Below are 24,063 nucleotides of genomic sequence, written 5' to 3' on the forward strand. Positions count from 1 at the left end.
GGTGCTATGAACACTGGGATGCATATATCTTTTTTAAATTAGTGTAATCAAAGCAGTGTGATACCAGCACAAAAGCAGGCATAGAGACTAATGGAACAGAATAGAGAGCCAAGAAATAAACCCATGCACCTAGGATCAATTAGTCTATGACACAAAAGGGAAGAATATACAGTGGAGAAAAGACAGTCTCTTAAATAAGTGTTGGTAGTGAATAATGTGGAATATCCATACAATAGAGTATTACTGAGCTATTAAGAGGAATGAAATTTTGGTACATGCTACAACATGGATGAACCTTGAAAATCTTATGCTAAGTGAAAGAAGCCAGTCACAAAAGGCCATATGTTGTATGCTCCTACTTGTATGAACTGTTCAGGATAGGCAAATCTATAAGACAGAAAGTGGATTAGTGGTTGCCAGGACCTGGGGGTGTCTGGACAGAAATGGGAAGTGGCTGCTGGTAGGTATGGAGTTTCTTTGGGGGATGATGAAAGTGTCTGAACACTGACTATGGTGATAGGTGTACTAACATGAATATATTAAAACCCATAGAATTGTACACTTTAAATGGGTGAACTGTATGCATGTAAATTATATGTCAATAAAGCTGTTATTAAAAAAATGCTGTTGGAAAGACTGGACAGCTACATATAAAATAATGAAATTAGAACATTTCTCACACTGTATAAAACAAAAAAATTCAAAATGGATTTAAGACCTAAAGGTAAGACTTGAAACCATAAAACTCCAAGAAGTAAACATAGGCAATACATTCTTTGACTTTGGTTTTTGCAATACTTTTTTGGATTCATCTCCTCCAGCAAGAGAAACAAAAGCAAAAGTAAACAAACTGTACCTAATCAAACATAAGAACTTTCTCACAGCAAAGGAAACCATCAACAAAACAAAAGGACAACTACCGAATGGGAGAAAATATTTGCAAACAATATGTCAAATAAGGGATTAATATCCCAATATATAAAGAATTCATACAACTCAATATTTAAAAAAAAAACAATTTAAAAATGGACAGAGGACCTGAATAGGCATTTTTCCAAAGAAGACATACAGAAGCCAACAGACACATGAAAAGATGCTCAACATCACAAATCATCATGGAAATGTAAATCAAAACCACAGTGAGATATCACCTCACACCTATCAGAATGGCTATTGTCAAAAAGACAAAAAAATAACAAGTGTTGGCGAGGCATGTGGAGAAAAGGCAAACCTCCTGCACTGTTGGTGGGAATGTAAACTGGTTCAGCCACAATGGAAAACAGAATGAATTTTCCTCAGAAAATTAAAAATAGAACTACCATATGTCCAGCAATTCCACTCTGTGCATTTAACCAAAGTTTGTGTTTTATCTTAATAAGAGGGATTCAACTGAATTATTTTGAGCTAAAGGTGACATGCTGAAAAGTGCTAATGTAATATAATGAAAAAGGCATCAAGAGGGACTGGAGGGATTTGGCGAGTAAGAAGTCTAGGATTGTTCCAGTTGAAAGAAAAGAATGGAAGGATTGATAGGACTTCATGAACTAAAGATAGAGAAAAAGGAAAAGAATGAAACCAAAGATTTCTAAAATTATACAGCTGGGAGAATGCTACCAGAAATAATAAAATAGTAAATAAAATGAGTTTCTTTAGGGAAGGAAAATGATAACTTTAGTTATAGAAAATTTGAGCTTGAGGTGATGAAATACTCCAGGAGGAAATGTCAATCAAGCAATTGTAGCTGTGACCCCAAGGCCTCCAGCCTATTAGATCTAAGGATGTGAATTTTGGATTTCCTCATTTGTAGGTACATAGCCTTTCAGAGTCCATGAAGGTACGTGAGATGGCACCAGGGTACGAACACAGTATAAAAAAATGCATAGGAGTATGAGAAACGATGAGGAAGAGGAGTTGGTAAATGAAAAAGAGAGGTGAGAGAAAAAGTAGGGCAAGTGTAAAATGTAAAGTCAAGATCACCATGGAATGAGCAAGTTTCCAGAATGTGTGACTGATTTGAAAGGTCATTGCATTTGGTTGTGGAGAGTCTTTTTTAACCTCTAAATCCATTCGCTAAGGCTTAAATCAGATAGTGTGGTGAGGAAGCAAAGAATAAGGACTTCAGCTGCTAGAAAGGAATTAACAAGGAGGTTTTGTTTTGTTTTTCCCATTTTGTCTGAACTCAGAAGGGAAGGAAGCTAATGTAGAGAAATAGACTGAGTTGGTCACAGAGGGAACAGGGAAATGGGAACCGTTCTGAGTTTGTGAACATGTATGTGTTTTCGAGTATGATGAATGCATGGAGGTAAAGACTAAGGGATTAGCCTGGGAACTGAGAATGGACTTCCTAAGGGGAAAAGAGTGTAAAAGACAAGACACCGAAATGGTTCAGAAGGAAAATAAGGAACTTGAAGCTGACAAATGGCCTTGAACTTCTCAAGGAAAATCAAGCTCCAGAAGGATGAACGTGCTAATAGGAAGTAAGGTGTTGGGAATAGTTGCCTTGCAGAATAATCTGTAAAACCAGTTCTCCACATTTTTTTTTCAGCTGAGAGACTCTTGACAGATGATATTCACATGTTCACTGGCACATTCAGATTTGGATCCATGACCCTGTCCACGTTTCCCTACTCCATGCCTTAATACACACCTCCCCACACACACAATTTTTAGAAACATACATATCAAAGTGGGCATCGCTGTTGGGTGTGAGGATGGCATTTATAAATGCATTTCACAAGCATGTGAGTAATGGTCATTTCCTATGAACTGTGCAATAAAAAAGGTAGGCTGTGGGAGATTAAAAAAATCCCACTGGGCTTGCTGTAACTTTATTCCTTTCTGCCTCAACCAATAATCCATATCAAGATGCAATGAATGGGAAAGGTGTGATTATAAAGAAAACCTAGAATTTACTCTGGTTTTCTTTAAGTCAATTGTAAAACTCAGTCTTCTAATTGTCATTAGCAAAACAAATTACTTATGACAAATTTCATCTTTGTGATATCATGATTGAAAACTATCATTCCAAGAATTCAACAATGATATGTACATGGTTCTGAATAGAATTAAAAGCCCAGATGAAGGTTAGTGCTAAGTTTCTTAGATAGAATGGTTTTTGAAATTTTATTTCTAATGGGAGAGAAGATATCAACAAAATGTAATATTTTTCATATGCTGTGTTTATGAGTTGTGTGTTGGGGATAGTACTATAAAAGAGTAGCTTTTTACTTGTCTTTCATAAGAATGTTATGTTTGGATTTTCATAAGAATGTTATGTTTGGAAGGGTGTGGCCATGGAATTCACTTCTTAATGCACAGGGTTGAGGAAGTCAGGACATTGTGACACTGAGTGTGTCTGGGCCATTGCCAATATGGAAGGGAGTCAGCGGGAACTGGGTGAAGAAGTCCATGAGCCCAGGGCCTCATTAAAGTGGAAGCGTAGCCTGGAGAAAGATAAGGCACATAGGGTGGTACATCCAGATCACTATAACAGATAGCAGTCACTAGAGTGCACCCTTTCTAATGACTGATTTTGTGTCTTTATGTCTTTAGTGTTGTCAGTTCTCCAATACTGGTTAGAGTAGAATGGTTTTGTGAGGGTTGCCACAAAGCTCTCCATGGAGCAAGTAATACTATTTCCCTCGTTACTTATGGCATTTCTGATTTTTCCCAAATCTGAAGCAAAGAACAATGATGTCAGAGGTCTAATCATCAGAGAAGGGGACCTTAGCACCACTGGGGTTAAGGAATAGTGTGTCATCCATTCTAGTCTTCAGGAAACAAAGTGGCAAGGAAATTTTCACTGCATCTCAAATGGATTATCTTCTTCTTGACTTACAAAAAATTCTTCCTGAAGTCAGGATAATTTTTTTCAAACAAAAAAATTGTTTTTGAAGTATAAGTTTCTATAAGGAAGCACATGTTTGCACTAAATTATTTCCTTTGTTTCTAGATTCTCAAAGAATATTTTGAAATGCAGAAATACATTTAATAACTGCTATTAGTCATTCCTATTATTTAAAAATTGTGTGAAACAAAGTTTAGCATGTCTTTTTAGACTACAACTATACATTGTGTGACATTATAACATTCCCAAAGTAATTTTCTCATATAAAAGTTAACTTACATTTTTATTTTCTGTGCACGATTCACAATTTATCTTCACAGAACATCCTACAAAAAATTACATACAAAAGTGTAAAAATAAAGCCTATTTATTGCTCAGTTTTATATAAAAATGCATTTCATTAAGTCACTCCTGCTTCATGGCATATGTAACCATATGCTATACCCCTAGAGTTTTCCTTCATTATTTTCATATTTCTAGATACTTTCTCATTGGTACCATTTAAATCTTAACTCCTTCTTCTCTCTTGTTACTTGGAAAAAATATGAAATAGCATCATCTAACTTTGACTAGTCAAGTAAATTCTGACCAATAACTTCCAAAACACAATAAGGAAAAACAATTGGCAATGTAACTGTATATTTAAAACATCATACTTTAAAAACCTCTTTTAGTAACCCCTTTGTTATCCAGCATGGTTTTGCCAAGATAGTCTGGGTTAACTAGTTCTTTAAACATTTAAAAAAATAAATAAATTTTCTACCTTGTTTTGCCACAAAGCTTTAAAAACTTCCTCCAAATGAGGATTTTCATCATTCTTGTTTTGTGAAAAAACAAGCAATATAATTTATATTTGAAAGTTCTAGAATAAAAAATATGAGTTTGGAAAAAACATTTTGAGGGCTCTTTTTATTACTTCATCATCTCTGTAAAGTAAGTAGGATCTGGAATTAATACCCTAGTGGTCTTGTAATACAATAACAATAAAGTTACTATTATTTTGGGAACAGGGTTCACAGATCTAGTAGAAGCATCAGATTTTTCTATTTAATTTCAAATTGTTTGACTGGATACAGATCTGATTTGGCTGGGGAAAAACAATCGTTTTTCAATCTAAGTCCTATTCACTATTACTTCCTCCTACCCAATAGTATACTTGAAGCCCCCAAGGGACAGTTGAATGGAGGAAAACGCGAGGTAAAAGGGAAAGATTCTACTGCTTCCATTATGTTGGGAATTATCTGGCTTCAGGATTACTTTAGGAGGCAGGACCAGGGAAACAAAAGTCACATGACTTGTCCACCATTCTCCAAATTCTACTTGTTTCTCACAGGTTTTTTTTTTTTGTTTTGTCAGCTGAAGTTTTTATTTTGGAATAATTTTAGATTTACAGAACAATTGCAAAGATTATACAGGGAGTTCCTCAATACTCCTCACCTGGCTTCCCCATCACTAACATCTCAGATTACCATGGTACCTTTATCAAAACTGAGAAACCAACACTGGTATGTTACTTTTAAGTAAACTCCAGATTTTAGTAAGATTTCATCAGTTTTTACACTAATGTTCTTTCTCTGGTACAAGATCTAGGATATCGCATTGCATTTAGTCATTGTGTCTCCTCTGATCAATGACTGTTTTTCACGACCTTGACAGTTTTGAGGGGTACTGGTCAAATATTTTGTAGATTATCCTTCAGTTTGGGTTTGTCAGATGGTTTCCTAATGATTAGACTGGAGATATGAGTTTGGGGGAAGAATTCTGCAGAGTGAAGTTCCCTCCACATCACATATACATCATTTATACTCATTAGAGAAAGTTAAAGACACAGGGCTGCTGCTAGGGCTAGCTGAAGACAGGACATCTTTGCGTCAACTTACATATTTGAAAGGACTAATTAGAAAAATGCACACTCTTTCTGAGCAGTCACAGCCAGAAACCTGGTTTAGCAGAACATAAACTGGCTTTCAATCTTTGGTTATACAGAGTCCTTATTAAGCAATTTATAAACAAAAGTGCTTATCTATAAACAATTATAGCCAATCTTCACATTCCTGAAAGGTGGTTATTATATCCCCACTGTAGTGATGAAGAAAGTGACCTAAGAAAATTCAAACAACACATTCAGGTTCCCTTGCTAATAATAACAGAATTTGGATTTGAGTCCAAGATACTTACTGTTTTGACCACTAGCACCTCTCCTGTCTCCTGGGAAGTATACCCCACCTTTCCTTTGCAGAACTGTTCCCTCCTCAGCGCTAGACACATGGTACAACTGGTAACTGCCCTCTCCTACACGAACTCCCTGGTCCCAGCCAGGTATCTAAGGCTACACACCTGAATCGAACTGGACTAATCCCAGATTATACTCATTGATACAGGAAGAAGGACTCTGACCAAGTCAGGTCAATCAGAATCCTCCTCCCACGATTTACAAAGTGGAACTTGAGTGGGAGTTTAAATTTTCCAAAATTTAAACAGAATTTTTGTCTTTATGTAGTTATAAAAATGATGCATATTCAATATAAGAAATCAGTATCTATAAAAAATAAAAATCAAGAAATAGACTCATAGACATAGAATACAAACTTGTGATTGCCAAGGCGGTGAAGGGTGGGAAGGGATAGAAGGGATTTCAAAATTGTAGAATAGATAAACAAGATTACACTGTATATAGCACAGGGAAATATACACAAGATTTTATGGTAGCTCACAGAGAAAAAAATGTCTCAATGAATATATATATGTTCATGTATGACTGAAAAATTGTGCTCTACACTGGAATTTGACACAACATTGTAAAATGATTATAAATAAAAAAAAATTTTTTAATAATAAATAAGTAAATAAAAATCAGCTGAAATTCCACCATCCAGAGAAACTGAGGCTTCGTCTTACTTTAAACAAATTATTTCCATGATCTAAATTGGATTTTGCCATCATTCCAGATGACTTCCAACCATGAAATTTTAAATTCCAATATTCTAGTCTCACTAGAATCTTCTTTCTTTTCCCCTCTTGTTTGCATCTTGACATGACTCAGAACTTCATTTTCCTTGAACTTTCCATTGTTTTCCAAATCTGTTTGCCCTTGGTGGCCTCATTCCTTCTCTTTAGCCTGAACTTCATGTAGTGAATGACCTGATCTGGTTCCATCTCAGAGGTTTAGATTAAGCGTTTGTATAACTAACCAGCAATCTTTCTTATAGTCTTTCTTGCCCTTACTGAAGAACCAGTGAGGGCCAGATGATCTATGTGACCCTGTGCTATATGAAGCAATAGGTTTTTTACCTCCTCTCACACCAATTCCTGAAAAGGTACTAGCTATTTCCACAACATTCTCAGGACCAGATTCTTTCCTTACTCTCTAAAGGCTTGATTTTTTGTCTATTCGTTTTCTATCTCTTCATATCCTTCCACCTGATACATTTTCATAATTTCTATGGCATCATACTCTCTGAGTTCTCTTGGAACATCTCTGGCCATTCTTTTTGAGTTTCCTAACTGGTTCCACTTCCTCTATCAAAGTTTAAAATATTGTTATTCCATAAAGTTCCATCCTTGGTCCTCTTCTCTTCTCCCATGAGGGATCACAGTTTCAAATGCCTAGAGATGCCAGGCATCAACATATATTATACCAGATATCAAAACAATATCTTTCTTTTTCATTGGCATTGCAAAAATTAATAAATTAATAAATTTAAAAATAGAACTGAATCAGACAGATTCTAAAGTTTACGCGGAAGGGAAATTTCTTGGTGAACAGCTAAGAAAAAAATGGGGGAGATGGGTAATAAGATTTTACATATTACTATTTTATATACTATATTCTTATATTTTATTTATTTGATCTGTTGATTACTGATATAGGCATGTAAAGTGAGCCTTATGTGTTTTTAAATTTTTTACGATGCTCTTTCTATTTCTATCAGCTTTGGTTGCATCTATTTCAAAACTATGTTGTTAGGTGAATAAAGGTTCTTAATATGTCATCTTCATGTATTATGCTATATGTCAGTATGGAATATCATTTATTCTTCTACTTCAAGCTTTTTTTGATTTGGATTTTATTTTCTCTAGTGTTAATATTGCTACACTTGCTCTCTTTTTCAGTAGCATTTCCAAGGTATATCATAGTCCACCAATTTATTTTTTGTTCCTTTATTTCCTCTAGTCACACCCTGAAGTCACACCTGTTTCTATTTCTATGTGAGCTGTTACTTTAAAATTTTTGAGAGATATATTTTATATGCCTCTTTGTATCACTGCTTAATCAGGGTCTACATTCTCTACCTATATGAGGATCCTAATATGCTTTTACTTTCTTCCTTTTCTTTCCCATACCATTTCGCAGGCAGAAATCATCTGGAATTTTTATTATTAAATAGTTATCAATTATTATTAGATTGCTAATGTATTTAAATTGCTGTTGACTTACAATCAATCATTTATCATTAACTCTAAGTTTTACTGGATTTCTTTTCTTACTGCTCTTTCTTGAATCCCACATTTCCCTAGTTTACTTTCACTTCGCTGAATAATATCCATGAGTACCCTTTTCAGAGGGTCTGTGAGCAACAGCAATCACTCTGAGTAAATATAACACAAGGCATTTAGTACTGGGAATCAGGTATGCAGATGATGGAAGAGACGGAGAAACCTACCAGGGGAAAGACAAGAAACTCCACCTCCTCTCAGAAACCAGCGTCCACTAGGCTAGAGGACAGAGAAAGGAGGCAACTACCAGAGCCCAATAAAATAGGTATACTTAGAGTGTGCATGTCAAATATTCTTGGTGTGTTCACCACTGGGAGAAATAAAGAAATGGGAACTTACAGAAGTAAAGAGAAAACCTATAAGCTTTCCCCCATATTCAAATTATTTAGCCCTCAATTCATTTCCTTGAAGAAATTTGAATTTGAGACATGTTTCACTGAATCAGTTTGTCATTTGGTGGTTCTCTAGCTCAGCACTTGTGGGGAGATTTTCATCTGTTCCTTGAGTTATGTTTTCTTCTAAGGTAGATTATCTGTCTACATGTGATCATATACTCCTTAATTTCACTATTTATTTGGTTGGCTCTGCAGTGTTTGTATAGTTATATATCATCTATTTTCATCTTACTAATGTTTGGATAGCTCTGTTCAGAACTTTTATTTGTGTTGACATAGCATAGGTGACATCTTGACCACTTTATCATTGTCCGTGAGAATTTTTTTCAGATAAACTACACTTTCACTATATTTTATGTTCTATTCAGTTGGTTGTTCTCAGCATTTGACAAATGGAGAGAACTTGGGTGAGTCTATAACAGACTTTGTTAGAATATCTGGGCTTTACACTCTCTTCAGATGTTCTGCCATTTCCCACTGCCAAGGTTCACTCTAGCTAATTGGAGATGTATCCCACTTCCACAATAAGGGAATTTATGGACTGTAAATCTGCCCCTAAATCCAGTTTGTAGCCCAGGAACCTGTGTTTCCATCAGTGAGACCCACTGTTCAGTTTCTCTCTTTCTCTTATTTCTCCTCTGTAACCATTTCTCTGTTGATCTTCAGAACAGGGTGAAGAACAGGACACTCACTCACTTTGCATCTCTCCAGACCTGGGAGTATTAATGAAAATTCTTGGAATTTAGTGACTCACTAGTTACTTCGAAGTGGTAATGGTGGCACCTGGAGCACTGCCATGCTGTGCTATTCTATTCTGATCCAGAATCTTCTATTTCTTTCCTTGGTTGCCACTTACTTCTTAGGTTATACCCCTTTGTTGTCTGGTTGCTCCTGGTAAAAGAATTTCTCTACATTTTAGTATTTTTAAAAATTCATTCATTAGATATTGGAAAAGAATATTCTTAACCCAAAGTTCCAAGAGTAAACTATAACTTCTTGGGATATTACTTATTAAGCTCTCAAACATAAATAAACATCAGACTAAAAGTCCTGAGGATCAAAGCAACCTGCTTTGCAGGAGATCTCATTTGATGTGGAATTGTTCACAAAGTCCTGTGGGTTGCCTGTGGGAAAGGTCTATCACTCAGAACCCAGGCAGGAATGTAGGTGGAGATGTCGGTGAAAGGCCTTTCTCAGTCCTGGAAGTAAATAAATTATAATGCCTAAGAAACTATATCCTTATAAAATGGGAAGGTAGAATGGAAGCACAAAGGGGAAATTACCCCAGGCTAGGAAGCAAACACTCAGGGCCCAGGACAGGCTGAGCAGGCTTTCCCTCCCAAAGGGAAGCTGTTTCCTCAGAAACACTGACCTGGGTTGGTCAGCTCCGGAATCAGCTACCTAGAATCAGAAACTTTAGTCTTTAGAAGACAGGACTATATTATCTATGATTCTTGATTTGTTTTTGTTTACTCCCTTTTTAGTCTTCCTCTGCATTTAAACAAGTTCTTTTGAAAAACTCCAGTATGACTCAAAGGGAAAGATTTGTTTCTATGTTTGGTTTATGTTTTTAGGCACTTTTTGTGGGGAGAACAGGACTGGGTTGGTACCAGAACACTGTTCCTCTTGAAGTATGGGGATGATTGAGAGGTTAAGAGAGAGAGAAATGCATGGGAAAGATGAAACCATAGGAAACAAGCCTCTTGTTTTTTTGATTTTTTGATTCAGCCTCTCCCGACCCCCACCCTCTCAAAGGAGAGTCTCATTTTAGTGCAAAGCTGAGATCTTTGGGTTTGGTTTTAGGAAGGAAGACTTATTTTGCTTACAGATACTAACATTCTTTTAGACTCTGGAAACCAGACAGCAGTAATTATTCTGTCTTATAGTCTTCATAAAAATGACAAACTTAGCTTTACAGGGCATGTTCCAAGTAATTCAAATCCTGTCCTTAATCTATCTATACGATTCCAACTTAAGATATTTAAAAACCTTATTTCCAGGTTCATGAATTTAATTCAGTATGATTTTTAACAAGTATGATTTGTTTCCAAATTTCTTCTGCTGGGGAGGGGAACCAAGGGAAATCTCCAAATCAAAGTAATCATTTCTTAATATAAGACCCAAATTAAGCAATTTATTAACTAAGACCTTAAAACACTAAGAAAGACTAGCTATGGCCATTGAATTAGGTCTGATTAGAACAAAACCCAAAACCTTATTCACAGCACAAAGCTTTTGTGTTAGAGGTCATGCAAAAAGTGAGGGTGGGGTGGGGAACATGTTTTCCACACAAAACTGTTTCAATCCACTTTTCACATTTCAGATAAAGCAAATTAATTCGACTACAGCTTAACTGGATTTCACCAAAAACGTTAAGAACCTTTGAAAATGTCTTCCCACCAACACCAAAAGGCAATTTTAGAGATGAACGTCTCAGCCAGCGAGCGTGGCACAACCAGCAGGAAATACCGTTCAGGGGCGTGCGTGGGGCAGGCACCAGCCTCTAGGCTCAGGATGGCTCACCGCTATCCTCATATTTTGGTCCGTGGTTGTTCTCGTGTCTGGAGATTTGGGAAAAACTATTCTCTGAGAAGCTGATAAGCAGCTGGATGAGAAAGGGGGAGAGGAAAACTGGTAGGAGGATCTGGCTCCACGACCGCGGCCAGCACATGGTTCCTCCCACCTGGGCTCCACCAGTCCCCGGCCCGTGGTACCTCGGTGAGGACCAAGGGCCAGGTTGGACCGGTGGACCCGCTCAGGTACTGTGACCTGTCCTAGTCCCAGCCCCTTACGAGGCAGCCTCTTCGGAGCCCTGGACCCCAGCATAATTCGCAGAATTTTAGTACCCCTAACGTTCCAGCCAGAACGCGGAATGTTAGTAATGCAACTCTGGTACTGCTGGCCCCGCTTCTTGGGGTCCTGACCCCCGTCTGGACTGGATGGAGGTCTTTTCCCCTCTAAAGCGCACAGCTGTTCCTTGCAGGCATTGCTTTTGAAGAAAGGCCTGGATTCTAATTTCCACCCCTCAACAGCTGTAATGCAGTTCAGCTTCCTGTGCTACTTTTCTCAGATGTAAAGGAACCTACTATCCTCATCACCCCATGGGGGTTATTATACCATTAATAAGTGGTGAGGTCCTGAAACTCAGCTGTCAATCTTTGACAACCAATGGGGACTTGACCTATAGGGAGGTATGGAGATGGTTAACAGAGCAGAGCATCATTAGGGGCAAAATAGAGGGGTAGCCAGCAAGGGTGCTGCTTAACATCCACAATCAGAAAGGGACAAGAATGTAAAAGCAAGCAGCTGAGAGCAATGGCCCTAACAAAAAGTCATAATTCCTTGCTCAGTTCCCAAATTTGAGCCAGTTTTTAGATCCAGAACCCATTGACTCAAGAAGTGTCCATGTTCTAGAAAGGACTCCACAGCACTGCATTAAAAATATGCTGTAATGATTTTCCCAGTCCTTCCCCGAAGGGACTTCAACCATCTCCTAGAGTGACTGCACACTGGGAAAAGAATATCTGGCATTTCGAGGACTTTTGGACATAGAGCTCAAGTTGGCATTGATTCACAGAGACCCAAATCGTCACCTTGTCTAATCCTGTCTTGGCATCTGCTTCTCAGAGGACTCCGCCTCATAAGGGAACAAACAGCCAGCTTTAGAATAGGGTCATTACAGAAGAAGAAACAGATTCCTGCTGATCCATCTGGACACTGGATCAGATAGTTCCTGGAGTCAAATTGTTCTATGGTCTAGTCTATAATACCTCTTTTGCTTAAGCCAGTTTGAGGTACATTTTCTGTCTCTTGAGCATTCTTCAACAGCAATATATCAAGATTCCTTATAGGAAGGAAAAATGGGGATAACAGATTTGTGATACTTGTTGTTAAACAAGGTCCTGTGCTCTCCTGGGAGTTTATCTGAGTATCTGCAATGAGGAAGGGGAATATGTAAGTCTACAAATCCTATGTATAAACCCCTTTTTGTTCATAAATCAAGCTTGCCCTCTTGCTCTTTCTATCTGCATACACATTTCCATATATGTATGTGGAAATACACAAAAGAAATGAAAATTATCTATCCAAATAAAAGATAAAGGGAAAGTTTTTTTTTTTAAATGTTGTCTCAAATTAAGAACAGACTATTGTTATTATTGCCTGTTATAAGAGACTCTTAGTTTCCAGAGCAGAACAGTGGAGGAGGTCAGAATACCTTCTCCCTCAGAGCATCATTCTGCTGTGCCTACTCATGTCTCCTCTGGCCCAGAGGTGTACCTTGCCAGCTCTGAGTCCCTGAATCTGTTCAGATAATAGCAACATCCTACTTCAGGCAGAGGGTTGAGAAAATGATATTACCACCCATGATGCCTGAAACCCTCGGACTGACCTCAGTCTCTTGGTACTTCAAGAGTTAGGTTTCACTGCCTCATCATAAGTATCATCTTGCCCAGCGAGGTAGCCTTAACTCTGGCTGACTTGGAAATAGCTGTATACACTCTAATGTAACAATTGCCATGTATTCATCATCATCCCAAACCACTCAGAGTTGATGACCCTGTTTACTACTTCGCAGAGAAAATGGAACCATCAGAAGGAGATTTACCTAGACTCCACCTTCACACTTAACCCCAGCACTCACATTCTCTGCCTTCTTGCCTGTAACTATAGAGGAATTATTCATGCTCCTATTCAAAGCCAAACCTGCCCCAAGGGCAACAGATCTGACCTCCAAGTCTCTTCAACAGCATTGCTCCAGCAACTCTCCCCTCCCCTACTCCTCTATCCACAATGTTCTTCTGCAGTTTTTGTTTTTCAGTCTGTTGGATCATTCTCAGTAGTATATCAACATGCTGTTATTGACCCTGTCTTTAAAAACTACATACAAGCTTTGTCCTAACCCCACGTTCTTAACTAGCTATCAGCTCATTGTTCCCCTTGGCAGAAAATTTCTCAGGAGTAGTCAGTACTCATTGACTTCAATTATCAACCAGTTGTCTCTCAAACTCTCTCTAATCAGACTTCCCAGCCACCACTCCACCAGTCTCTGTCAAGGATACTAATGATCTCCATGTGCTAAATCCAATAATCAAATCTCAGCCTTTATTTTCCTTGACTTACTACCAACATTTGCTACTGTTGATCACACCATCTTCCTTGATACCCTTTGTCACTTGGCTTCCAGGTAACCATCCTCTCTTGAGGATGCTGTTCCTGCTTAGTCTTTTTCTTTTAAGATGCTACTTTTCTCCAATACCTGTTAATATTGGAGTGGTCCAGACTGAATCCTTGGTTTTCTTTTCTAAGTACATTTATTCTCTTGATAATCTTATCCAGAGATGTGGCTTTAACTATCATCTATGTGCTGTTGGCTCCTAAGTTTCTATCTCCATCTTGCTTCTCTCCTAAACTCTTGGCAAGTATATCAAAATGCCTGTTCAACATCTTCAAACAAAGGCAAACAAACATATTATCTCTATATATTCAGAACTTAAGATCTTTCATCCATTTTCTTATCTTTCTAGTTTTTCAGTCCCCAAATCTTAGAGTGATTCTTGACTCCTTTTATCCTCTGAGACGCCACACTCAATTCATTAGCAAATCACCTCTACCTCCAAGTTAACAAATTTTGACCTCCTCTTCTGTTACTCTATGCTCTCATGCTTGCCCTGTCTTACTCTCACAGCCTTGTTAACACAGCAGCTAGTGACTCTGTGACAATGAAAGTCAGACCAAGTAGCACCTCTATTTGGAAACTTCCATCTCACTCAGAATAATACCCAAGCTCCTTAGAAAAAGCTGACACCTATGTGATCTGACACTTCCTACCTTGCCTCTCTGGCATCATCCACTATTAGTTTGCTGTTTCTCAAATATACCAGGCATGTTGACACCTCAGAGACTTTGCAGAGGCTGTTTCCTCTTCCTAGAGCATGCTTCCTTCAGACAGCCCCTTGGTTACTCCTTCAGGTCTTTGCTTAAATGGCATCTTCTCAATTAGACATAACGTGAGCCATCTCAGAGAATATTTGCCCCCTCATATTAGCACTCCCAATCCCCTTAGCATATCTATTGATCCCAGGCATTGTATTACCTTCTAAAATACTGTAAATTTTACTTGTTATGTTATTGCTTTTTCCCTTTCTCTCATCCACTAGAATATAAGCTCCACAGAGTAGGGATTTTTGTGTCTTTTGCTTACTGATATAATTCAAGCATTAGTACAGTGCCTAGCACATTTAGGTGCTCAATCATTTTTTTTAAATTGAATCTATACCCCCAAAACATTCATTACCTTAGTTCTGGTCTTGTACTCCATTTTTTTCCAGAAATCTCTACTGGAATGTCCTTCAGATGCCTCAAACTCAGTCTCAGTCTTCCCCATCCAATTTGTTCTTCCTCCTGTTTTTCTAATTTGATTCATATCACCAATATCCAACCAGTCACCTAAGAGAGAAGCCTCAGAGTCATTCCTCATTTTAAGTTTTAGAAAAAAATTCCTAGCCCTCTCCTAATGCTAACAATCATTTGCTATTAATTATGGTCATCTAGCCACACACACAAACATGTTTTTCATTGCTTCAGTTACTTGTCTGAGTCTCTCACAGATCACTGTCCACTAGTTAGTGAAATAAGTCTGTTTGGGCTGCCTTAACTAAGTACCAGACTGGTAGCTTAAATAGCAGAACTTTATTTCTCACAGTTCTAGAGCTGGAAGTCCAAGGTCAAGGTGCCAGGAGGGTTGGTTTCCTCTATGGCTTGTAGATAGCCACCTTCCCACCATGTCCTCATGTGGCCTTTCCTCTGTGTGTGCACACTCTTGGTGTCTCCTCCTCTTCCCATAAGGACACCAGTCCTGTTGGATTAGGGCCCCACTCTTACCACCTCATTTAACCTAAATTACCCCCTCAAAGGTCCTTTCTCCAAACACAGTCACATTGGAAGTTAGGGCTACAACACATAAATTTGGGATTGGGGGGCACATTCAGTCCCTAACAGTCAGGCACAGTACTTTTTCCTCATCATGAGATTCACTCTTTGTCCTTCAGAATTATTCCTATCAAAAAAAAATTCATTCCTTGTGCACATGAAAATTTTTTGTTGTTTTCTCCCTGCTTTGCTTTTTTTCCAGATTATCTTTATTTTTGCCTTTATCAAAAGCAAATGTGTGCCTATTAAAATAGGTTTCTTCAATACTTTCACCGGTCTTGTGTTTATCACGTGGAGAGAGTTAACATTTGTAAAACATTTTAAAAATAGAAAAAAAAACCCCAGTTCTTTTAGGTTTTGATCACCAACTTCAATGTGTGTGTCAGTGAGCAATGGGGGTTGTTATTGGGAGAGGGGAGAATTCCCCACACAGCAACAAATAATACTCTGGACAAAGCTGAGTGTCCTACAATTCAACTCAATTCTGACATTGTCTACATGAAGATAGCATTAGATTCTACAAGTTACGGATTTAGTCCTACAAGACTGCACTCCCCCCAACACACTTCAGACACCAGTGGAAAGTCCACCTTACCTTCTGTGCTTCTGACCAACGGGCTATAAATTAGGGGTTCACACAACCTCCTCCTCAGGTTCAATTAATTTGCTAGAGTGGCTCACAGAACTCGGAGAAACATTTCACTTTCAAGATCACCAGTTTATTACAAAAGAAGGTAACTCAGGAGCAGCTGGAAAGAAGAGATGCTTAGGGAAAGGGCAAGGAGCTTCCATGTGCTCTCCAGGTACACTACTCTCCCCACATTTCCTCATGTTCACCAACTGGGAAGCTCTTCAAACCCAGTCCTATTGGGTTTTTATGGAGATAATAAAGAATTACATAGGCGTGCTTGATCAAATCACTGTCCACTGGCAACTGATTTAACCTCCTGCCTCTCTCTCTTGTGGTGTAGGGGGAAGAGGGGGCGACAAGCAACCAGTTCCCATCCTGAAGTGGGGGTCCAAAAGTCACCTCATTAACATAACAAAAGACACCTTTATCAACCTCCTCACTTAGGAAATTACAAAAGTTTTATATATTTATTTATTGAAGCATAGTTGATTTATAATATTATATTAGTTTAAAGTGTACAGCATAGTAATTCAGTATTTTTATAGATTATATTCCATTAAAGGTAGTACAAAATAATGGCTATAGGAAATTCCAGAGGTTTTAGGAGCTCTGTGCCAGAAATGGGATGAAGACCAAATATATATTTCTTACTGTAAATCACAATATCACAGTAGCCAGCAGACTCAAGAACAATACACAGCCCTAACTGACTGACAGGACTGTTAATGCCATCTATTGGTGACAACAGAAATGACATGTTTTTATTCTGGATAATAGCTTTGCTCAGATCTATCAAAATGTGTATGTTGAACATTTGAAGGTAAAGGAACCTCTGTATTATCTTTCTTGACCTGTATTTCTGTGTCAGTCAAATGCCCAGGAGGGCTAATTGAAGATAATTCAGTGAAGGAATAACAAAAACAAATAAAGGATGGTGGACATTCTGGGACATCAAAGGGAAACTATTACCAGCCCTGGAGCTGAAGGGGCAAAGTGGGAACAGAGAGGCTGAAATCCAGAGAGAACTGCGGAGGGGTTTCCTGACAGGAGCTGTGGCCATAACGTAGAGGAAATATAGTTTGGCTGAGTGAGTAGGGGAAATAAATACCCTGGTCTCTCTTTTCTCCTTCTAGCCTCTCAAAGCTGGAGGGGCAAAGAAACGCAGCTAATGCAATCTGTAGAGGTCAGGGCAGGGCAGAGAAAGGCAGAGAATGGATTTGGAGGGTTAACTGGTGAATAACCAGCATACCTTTCCTTCACAAAATAAATAGCCCTGTCCTCCAATACACATTTACACACAAATATGTATTTGTATATTAAACCACCTGGAATTATGAATACTCATTTTATGTGTTTGGCTCCTTATACTAAACCAAGTTTGAGTTCTTACATGTCTCATTCATGGTGTTAAGTATTCCAGCACCCATTATAGGAGGAACTCATAAATAAATATTTAGTGAATAAATGAGTGAATATTCATTATCTGTCCCCATGGCTTAAAATTTTGCCTGAGGAAAAAAGGACAAATGTACCCTATTTTATGTTATGTCTTAATCCCAGTGAATTCTGTCTGGCTCCTAGGTACAATAAAGACATCAATAAAGCAAACAGGATAATTTTTCCTGATTGCCAGCTGTAAGTGTATGTGAGAAACAAAATCAAACAGCAGATTCTAAGAGAGTTTCCACTGCAATTTGGCTTTTAAAAATTAAATTTGCAATATTAAAAAAAATAAGACTAACTCACTTGTCTTTGCTTTTGGCTTTCAAAGTCTACACTTTTAATGGAAGTGAATTGAATTATCTTCAAAAGAAGCACTCAAGTCTACATTTGAAGCATTCAAATGTAGTCTAACAGCTGAACTTTAATAACTAAACAGACTGTTGAAGGCAAGCAGATGAAACGTCCCCAGGATACTACAGCTTAATTAGTAAGTACTGTTAAAGCCAAGGTCCATGCCTCTTTCCCCCAAACACACAGAGAAATTACATTTATGGTGACTGATATTTTTTTGTTCTGGCCATAGTACCTGTCAGCCTCTAGCTGTAGAAGTTGTCTGATATGACATTTGAGACAAACATGCAAGTGTACTCATCACTAATTACTATAGTTGGCATAATGACCAGGTTGCATCAATTTTTCAATACTGCAGTAATAGAGCAGATAGTTCTCCAAATGTCACATTCTTTTTATATGCCCAGCTGGGGGAAAGAGAGCATGGTGGGGAGTGTTTTCTTGGTACTCTGTTGTTAGAAAATAGAAAAAGGAATGTTTATAATCTATTAGACATTTTTGAGGTCACATGTAACATGAAAAGGATGTTTCAATGGAAAATGTACATTATGGTTGGTCATTGTTGTTAAGCGCATTGTTCAGCAAATGTTCCGCTATATTGAGTTTCAGGCATGAGTTGAATTATGTTATGGTGAAATTTGTGATTAAGGTGAGCTAACTCAAAATGACAAGCCAAGGGCTTTTAAAACCCACATTTCAATGAAATCTGGCAGCACAAGAACAGCTGCTTTAAGTCTGCTCCTCTAATATTTCAAAGGAAGAATAGCAATGGATTTCTGATACCATATGTGCCAACTGCAGAAATTCAAGAACAGCCTGAGAGACCCTGGGTGAAAGGTCACACTCTGCTTTATACAGATGGCACGTTCAATTATTAAAGAGCAATTTTAATCATTTAATCATTTCAGGCTCTGAAATGAAAGGTCTTCTCGGATATCTCAAAGCTTGCTGCAACCTAAACTCTGCTGTCAAACTTCTATGGAGCCAGTAAGTAGCACATGTGATTTCATATCCTAACTTCATTTACATTCTCATGTGAGTTGAATTTATTTTGCAGACTCTAATAGGCATGTCTTGAAAAAAAAAACTGAAGGTCATGTCTTTGGCAGAGAATTTACCTACCCATAGCAAGAAAATTAAATCTAAATCTTTGCTTCAGACTTAAATCTGGCTCAAATTCCTCAGGAAGATGAGTGAATGGCTCCTACTTTCAGCAGAATTATTTACAGTTCTGCTGGAAATTTTTGCATCTAGCCTCAAGAAATTTTTCAGAAAAGTCTCCTTAGCTTCTGTTCATTAAGAAGAATAAACAACCCCAGCAAAGTGTCTGGTGTGCACCATTCAGTAATTGTTAGGCCCTCCTCTCATCCTCTCATCCAACGCATGCATGCACACATTCACACGCATACACTGGAATTCAAGGTTATGTGATTTGTCAAGAACCACAGAATAAAATCAATGATAATTCCACCAATCTATAAAGGCAAAGTCAAATGCAAATCTTAGAATTAGTATGTCCACTACATTAGGAAAATGATACTATTACTGAGCCAATAATGATAGCAAAAATTTATTGATAACTTTATTATGGGTAAGGCACTGTTCTAAGCTGTTTACTTGTTAATATTCATAACAGTTTGATGGAAAGGTGTTATAATTGTCTCTATTTTACATATGAGGAAACAGGCAGAGAGGTTAAGATACCTACAAGGTCATATAGCTGGTAAGTGGTGGAGCCAGGATGCCAAACCAGGTCACTGAAATTTCAAAACCCATGATTGTGTCAATACTCTCTAGCTAAAGACCACCAGGAACATACCTCTAGTTGAACAAGTTGCTTTTATTTCTTATTACAGAGAGGGAGAATGCACAGCATGGGGAAACATAGAGTATCTCAGTGAGAGGGTGTTTGAAAGAACTTATTAAAGGATTTGGTCTTAGGTGACTTGGGGACGGGCTTAAGGAAGCAGGATGTTTCTCTGGAATGGATGCTATCAGGAAATAGGGGTAATTCTGTGATTGGGTGTCTTAATAAATATTATGTAGAAGGAGGGAAGATTGACAGTTATAAGTGGTAAAGCAGCAACAGTCAGTCATATTAGCCAAGATAGGAGCATAGAGGGTCACCCAGAAAGTAGATAGAAGAGTCTGGATTAGAAATCAGGCAGTCCATTCTCCACATTTACCTACTCTACAGGGAAAGACAACAGGAGCATCAGCAGAAGCAAAATGAGGATAATGGAAGAGAAGTTTTAGGAAGATCCTTGGCTATGGTGTCAAGCCAAGGTATCAAAGTGGAAGACTGGCACCAGAGAAGTCTCCTGGGGGAGCTACTGCCCTAAAAAAAAAAGTCTGAAGTTTTACTTGTTTTGTTTTTTAAACTCCATTCAGGGGACCTTTTTGCTTTCCTGGAAACCTTCAGGTCAATCTACCAATAAGTACCCACTGAACAGACTCTTCTCAGTTTTGGAAGGCTCAGCCCCATTATTCACATGTGTGATAAGGCTACTTTCTCCAGGACTAAGGTCCCTGCTGACAGCCTGGTGTCCCCAGTGGACTTGATGGAGCCTCTGCTCCCAGCATCCTCAAGCCCATTTTCCAGAGGAGTCATCTGCTTCTAGGGTCCTAGACGCCTTTGGTGCTATTGCCTGGAGGTTCTGCCAGGAGACTGCTATATTAAGCTTTCATAAAAAGCAGACTAAGGAGGAACAAGATGAATATCCATTGTGTCCTCCTGTACAGCTGATTCTCCTCCTTTCTTGGGTAAGAAGACCCTGATTTCCCTTGGGAACTTCCCCAACACATATAGTCCTGGAAGGACCTGGAAATGAAGGTGCCCTTCCTGCCACCCTCCAACACACATATCACCCTGCATGAGCCTGGCAAATCAGTCTCTCTCCTCCGGGAGTCTGGATCTTGAGTGAAGTGACACAGATATGAATATGTGTAGAGCTGACACGTGGCAGTTCTTTGCAGAGACAGTCCATTCGTTCCTGTGACCCAGATCCCCAGAGCTGCCTTCATCCTTTTCCTTCCTGAGACCTAGTTGTTCAACATATCCTTTGACTCTCTGAGTTACCTAGAATATTTCCAATAACTTTTTTGCTTAAGTTAGTCAGTTCCTATTGTGTGCATCCAAAGAATCCTAATTGACACGTAGAGTTTACTTGATAATGTTTTCTATTGAGCAGAGTTTGGGGGACGAACACTGTCCTTTAACAACGTTATTTTAAAATAATAAGAAAGGACACACAGTTAAAGCTCTGGATTCCAGTTCACATGGAAACGAGACTATGTTCTCCGAGGAGACTCTTGCTTTATTAAGACTACTGGTATTTTGCCCAGCATTGATTAAGTGCTCAGAATAAATGGCCACAAAGTTAAGGGTCTTTGACCTTGATTTTCATTATGTGACCCTTTACTTTTCTTCTTAATGGGAACAAATGATTGTGAATTCACAGCTTTTCTCCAACTTGTTTTTACTGACAAACAAAAAGAGAACAAATTTGTTTCATTTTGTTCACAGAGAAATGTGATTAGTAGCTTCATAAATTTAAAGACTATTTCTCCAAAAATTCTACTGTTCTATAAAATCATAGATATTAAGTAGGATACTATGTTCTTCTTGAAATAAAAGTCAAATATTTGCTTCCAATTCTTTGGCCTTGTGGTGTTTCATTTGAAGTCACACTAAGGAATAAAGTCTTAGGGGAACAGAGCAATAAAAGAATATGGTAATAACTATACTTCTAGAAAAACATTTGGGACGGGGACTAGGAGGCACTTTCTGATTATCTGCACTGGAACATATGCTTGTAGATACTGGAGACTGATTTTATTTTAGAAGTCAGATATCCTAGGAGCTTTTTATTCTGTGACAGCAGGTCACACTGAGAAATATGATCATTCTAAAAATGCTTGCCTGTTCTTATTTTCAGATGATTGCCCACATGGAAAATCTAAGAGCTCTTAGAACTAACAACTGAGTTCAAAAAGTTTTCTTGATTCCAAATCAATAGTGGTCTCATATACTAGTCAGAACCAACTGGAAAATGCAATTGAAATGAAGGTCCCATCCATATCATAAAAGCTAAAGGTATAAATCTATTAGTGTTAAATATCAACATAATTCCCCAAACAACATTGAATGTAAAAAACAAATTGCAAAATGGTAGATACAACATATTTATATGTGATAATTTTATCTTCTTATATAAATTAAAAAATCTTATATGAAAAATTTAAGTGCTAAAATACTATATACACATTTAGGGATTAATATAAAAAATTTAGGTTGCCGGTTACCTCTGGGCAGTATAAGAAAAGAGTGGGGTTAGGAAACACTCACTAAGTCTTTATTACTTTAGAAATAAATCAGAAGGAAACATACAGTAAAATGGTAAGGTGTGTTGTAGCTGGGTGGTGAATATCATTTTAATTTTCTTCATGGGCTCATCATCATTTTCTATTACTTAATATTTCATAATAAAATGTTTTAAAATGCCACTGTAATTGGGAGGAATAGGACAAAAATATTTCTTCTTGTTCTCTTATGCAAAGTGGAGAGTCTGAGAATGAAGTAAAAATCAGCTTGAATATGTGAATGGTTTTGTTTTTCTTGGGAACTTCACCAGCAGTTTAGCCAAAGATGAAGCACACAAGTTCGAACCTGTCTGATGCTCTTCAGACAAATAACGTTCTACAATTCCCCTTATGGAGAAAATTATCCCTTCAGCTTTTATAAAACAGAAGTGTTTATAGTGGCCCTAGACTAGGGAGGAAAATGTGCTGAGTCTTGGTGCCAATTATTTCACCACTATTTGGTGACCTTGGAGAAGTTACTTTCTCTTGTTCTCAGTTTCTTCATTTGTAAAGTGGTGGGTGTTCCCTGTTTCCCCTTCTCACAGTTTTTTTGTGCACAGTAAATGAAGTAATATAAATGTGAGACTGTTCACTGGTGTAGAAATGTTACAGGATTCTGTGTTCATAGTTGTCACTGATTTTTCAGATTGAATTTTATGAAAAGCCAAATGTAGTTAAGATGTTGAGTGAGTGCAAAGACAACTACTTTTAGGAGAAAAAGAGTGAACTCTGCCTAATAGCAATGGCTTGATATCAGGAGAATAATAATGTGCAAGTAGGATTTAATCCCAAGGATTCTCTTTAGAAGAAAGTGTACAGATGTTATTTTAGTGCTTTTTTTCCTCAGTTACTGGAAGACTTTCTTGGAAGAATTTCATCCTTCTTTTATCAGACTGAGATGTTTGGTAAAAATTAAGATGCTTTAGGTTATTTTTGTTAGGATAAGGGCTATCCTCTGGGATTTACTGGGAAAGAGAATGTCAACTATTTTTGAATTTTTATCCACAGATATAAAGGCAGTGGTTAAAAGCACAAACTCAGTAGTTTCACTGTCTGGGTTTGAATCAGACTTTGCCACTTGTAATTGATGCCAATTTCTTTAACCTCTCTTTACCTCATTTTTTTCCTGAGTAAAACAGGGATGATAATGGTACCTAACTTTAGGCTACTGGGGTTTTAGAGAAAGCAATCATATCTCTCCCCAGGGGTGGACCTAAGTTTTGTGGGGTCTGAAGCTTATATTTTTCAGGGCTCTCTTTATGAGAAAGAACATAAAATTATAAATACAAAGTTACAAGCCGTGGAAGGAGCTCTGAAGCTTAACCTTTATCTACCTCTACCCTTCTCCACTCTCCAAGCCAGGAACCAAATGAGAAGATAGACACAGTTGGAGATCAAAATACACCCAAAGGATCCCTTATCTACAATTCAAAATCCAAAAAAAGTCCCAAAACCCAAAAGTGTTTTTATAACTCATTTGGTAGCAAATTCCAGCATCACCTGCAACTCATTTGACAGTAAATCTGATCTGACTTAATGTGATAAAGTCTTAATTTACCAATTCTGTGTGAATATTCATACCTTGTATTGCAGAAGTAACAAGGTGT

This window comes from Camelus ferus, chromosome 7 (genome assembly GCF_009834535.1).
Source record: "Camelus ferus isolate YT-003-E chromosome 7, BCGSAC_Cfer_1.0, whole genome shotgun sequence".
Lineage (NCBI taxonomy): Eukaryota > Metazoa > Chordata > Mammalia > Artiodactyla > Camelidae > Camelus > Camelus ferus.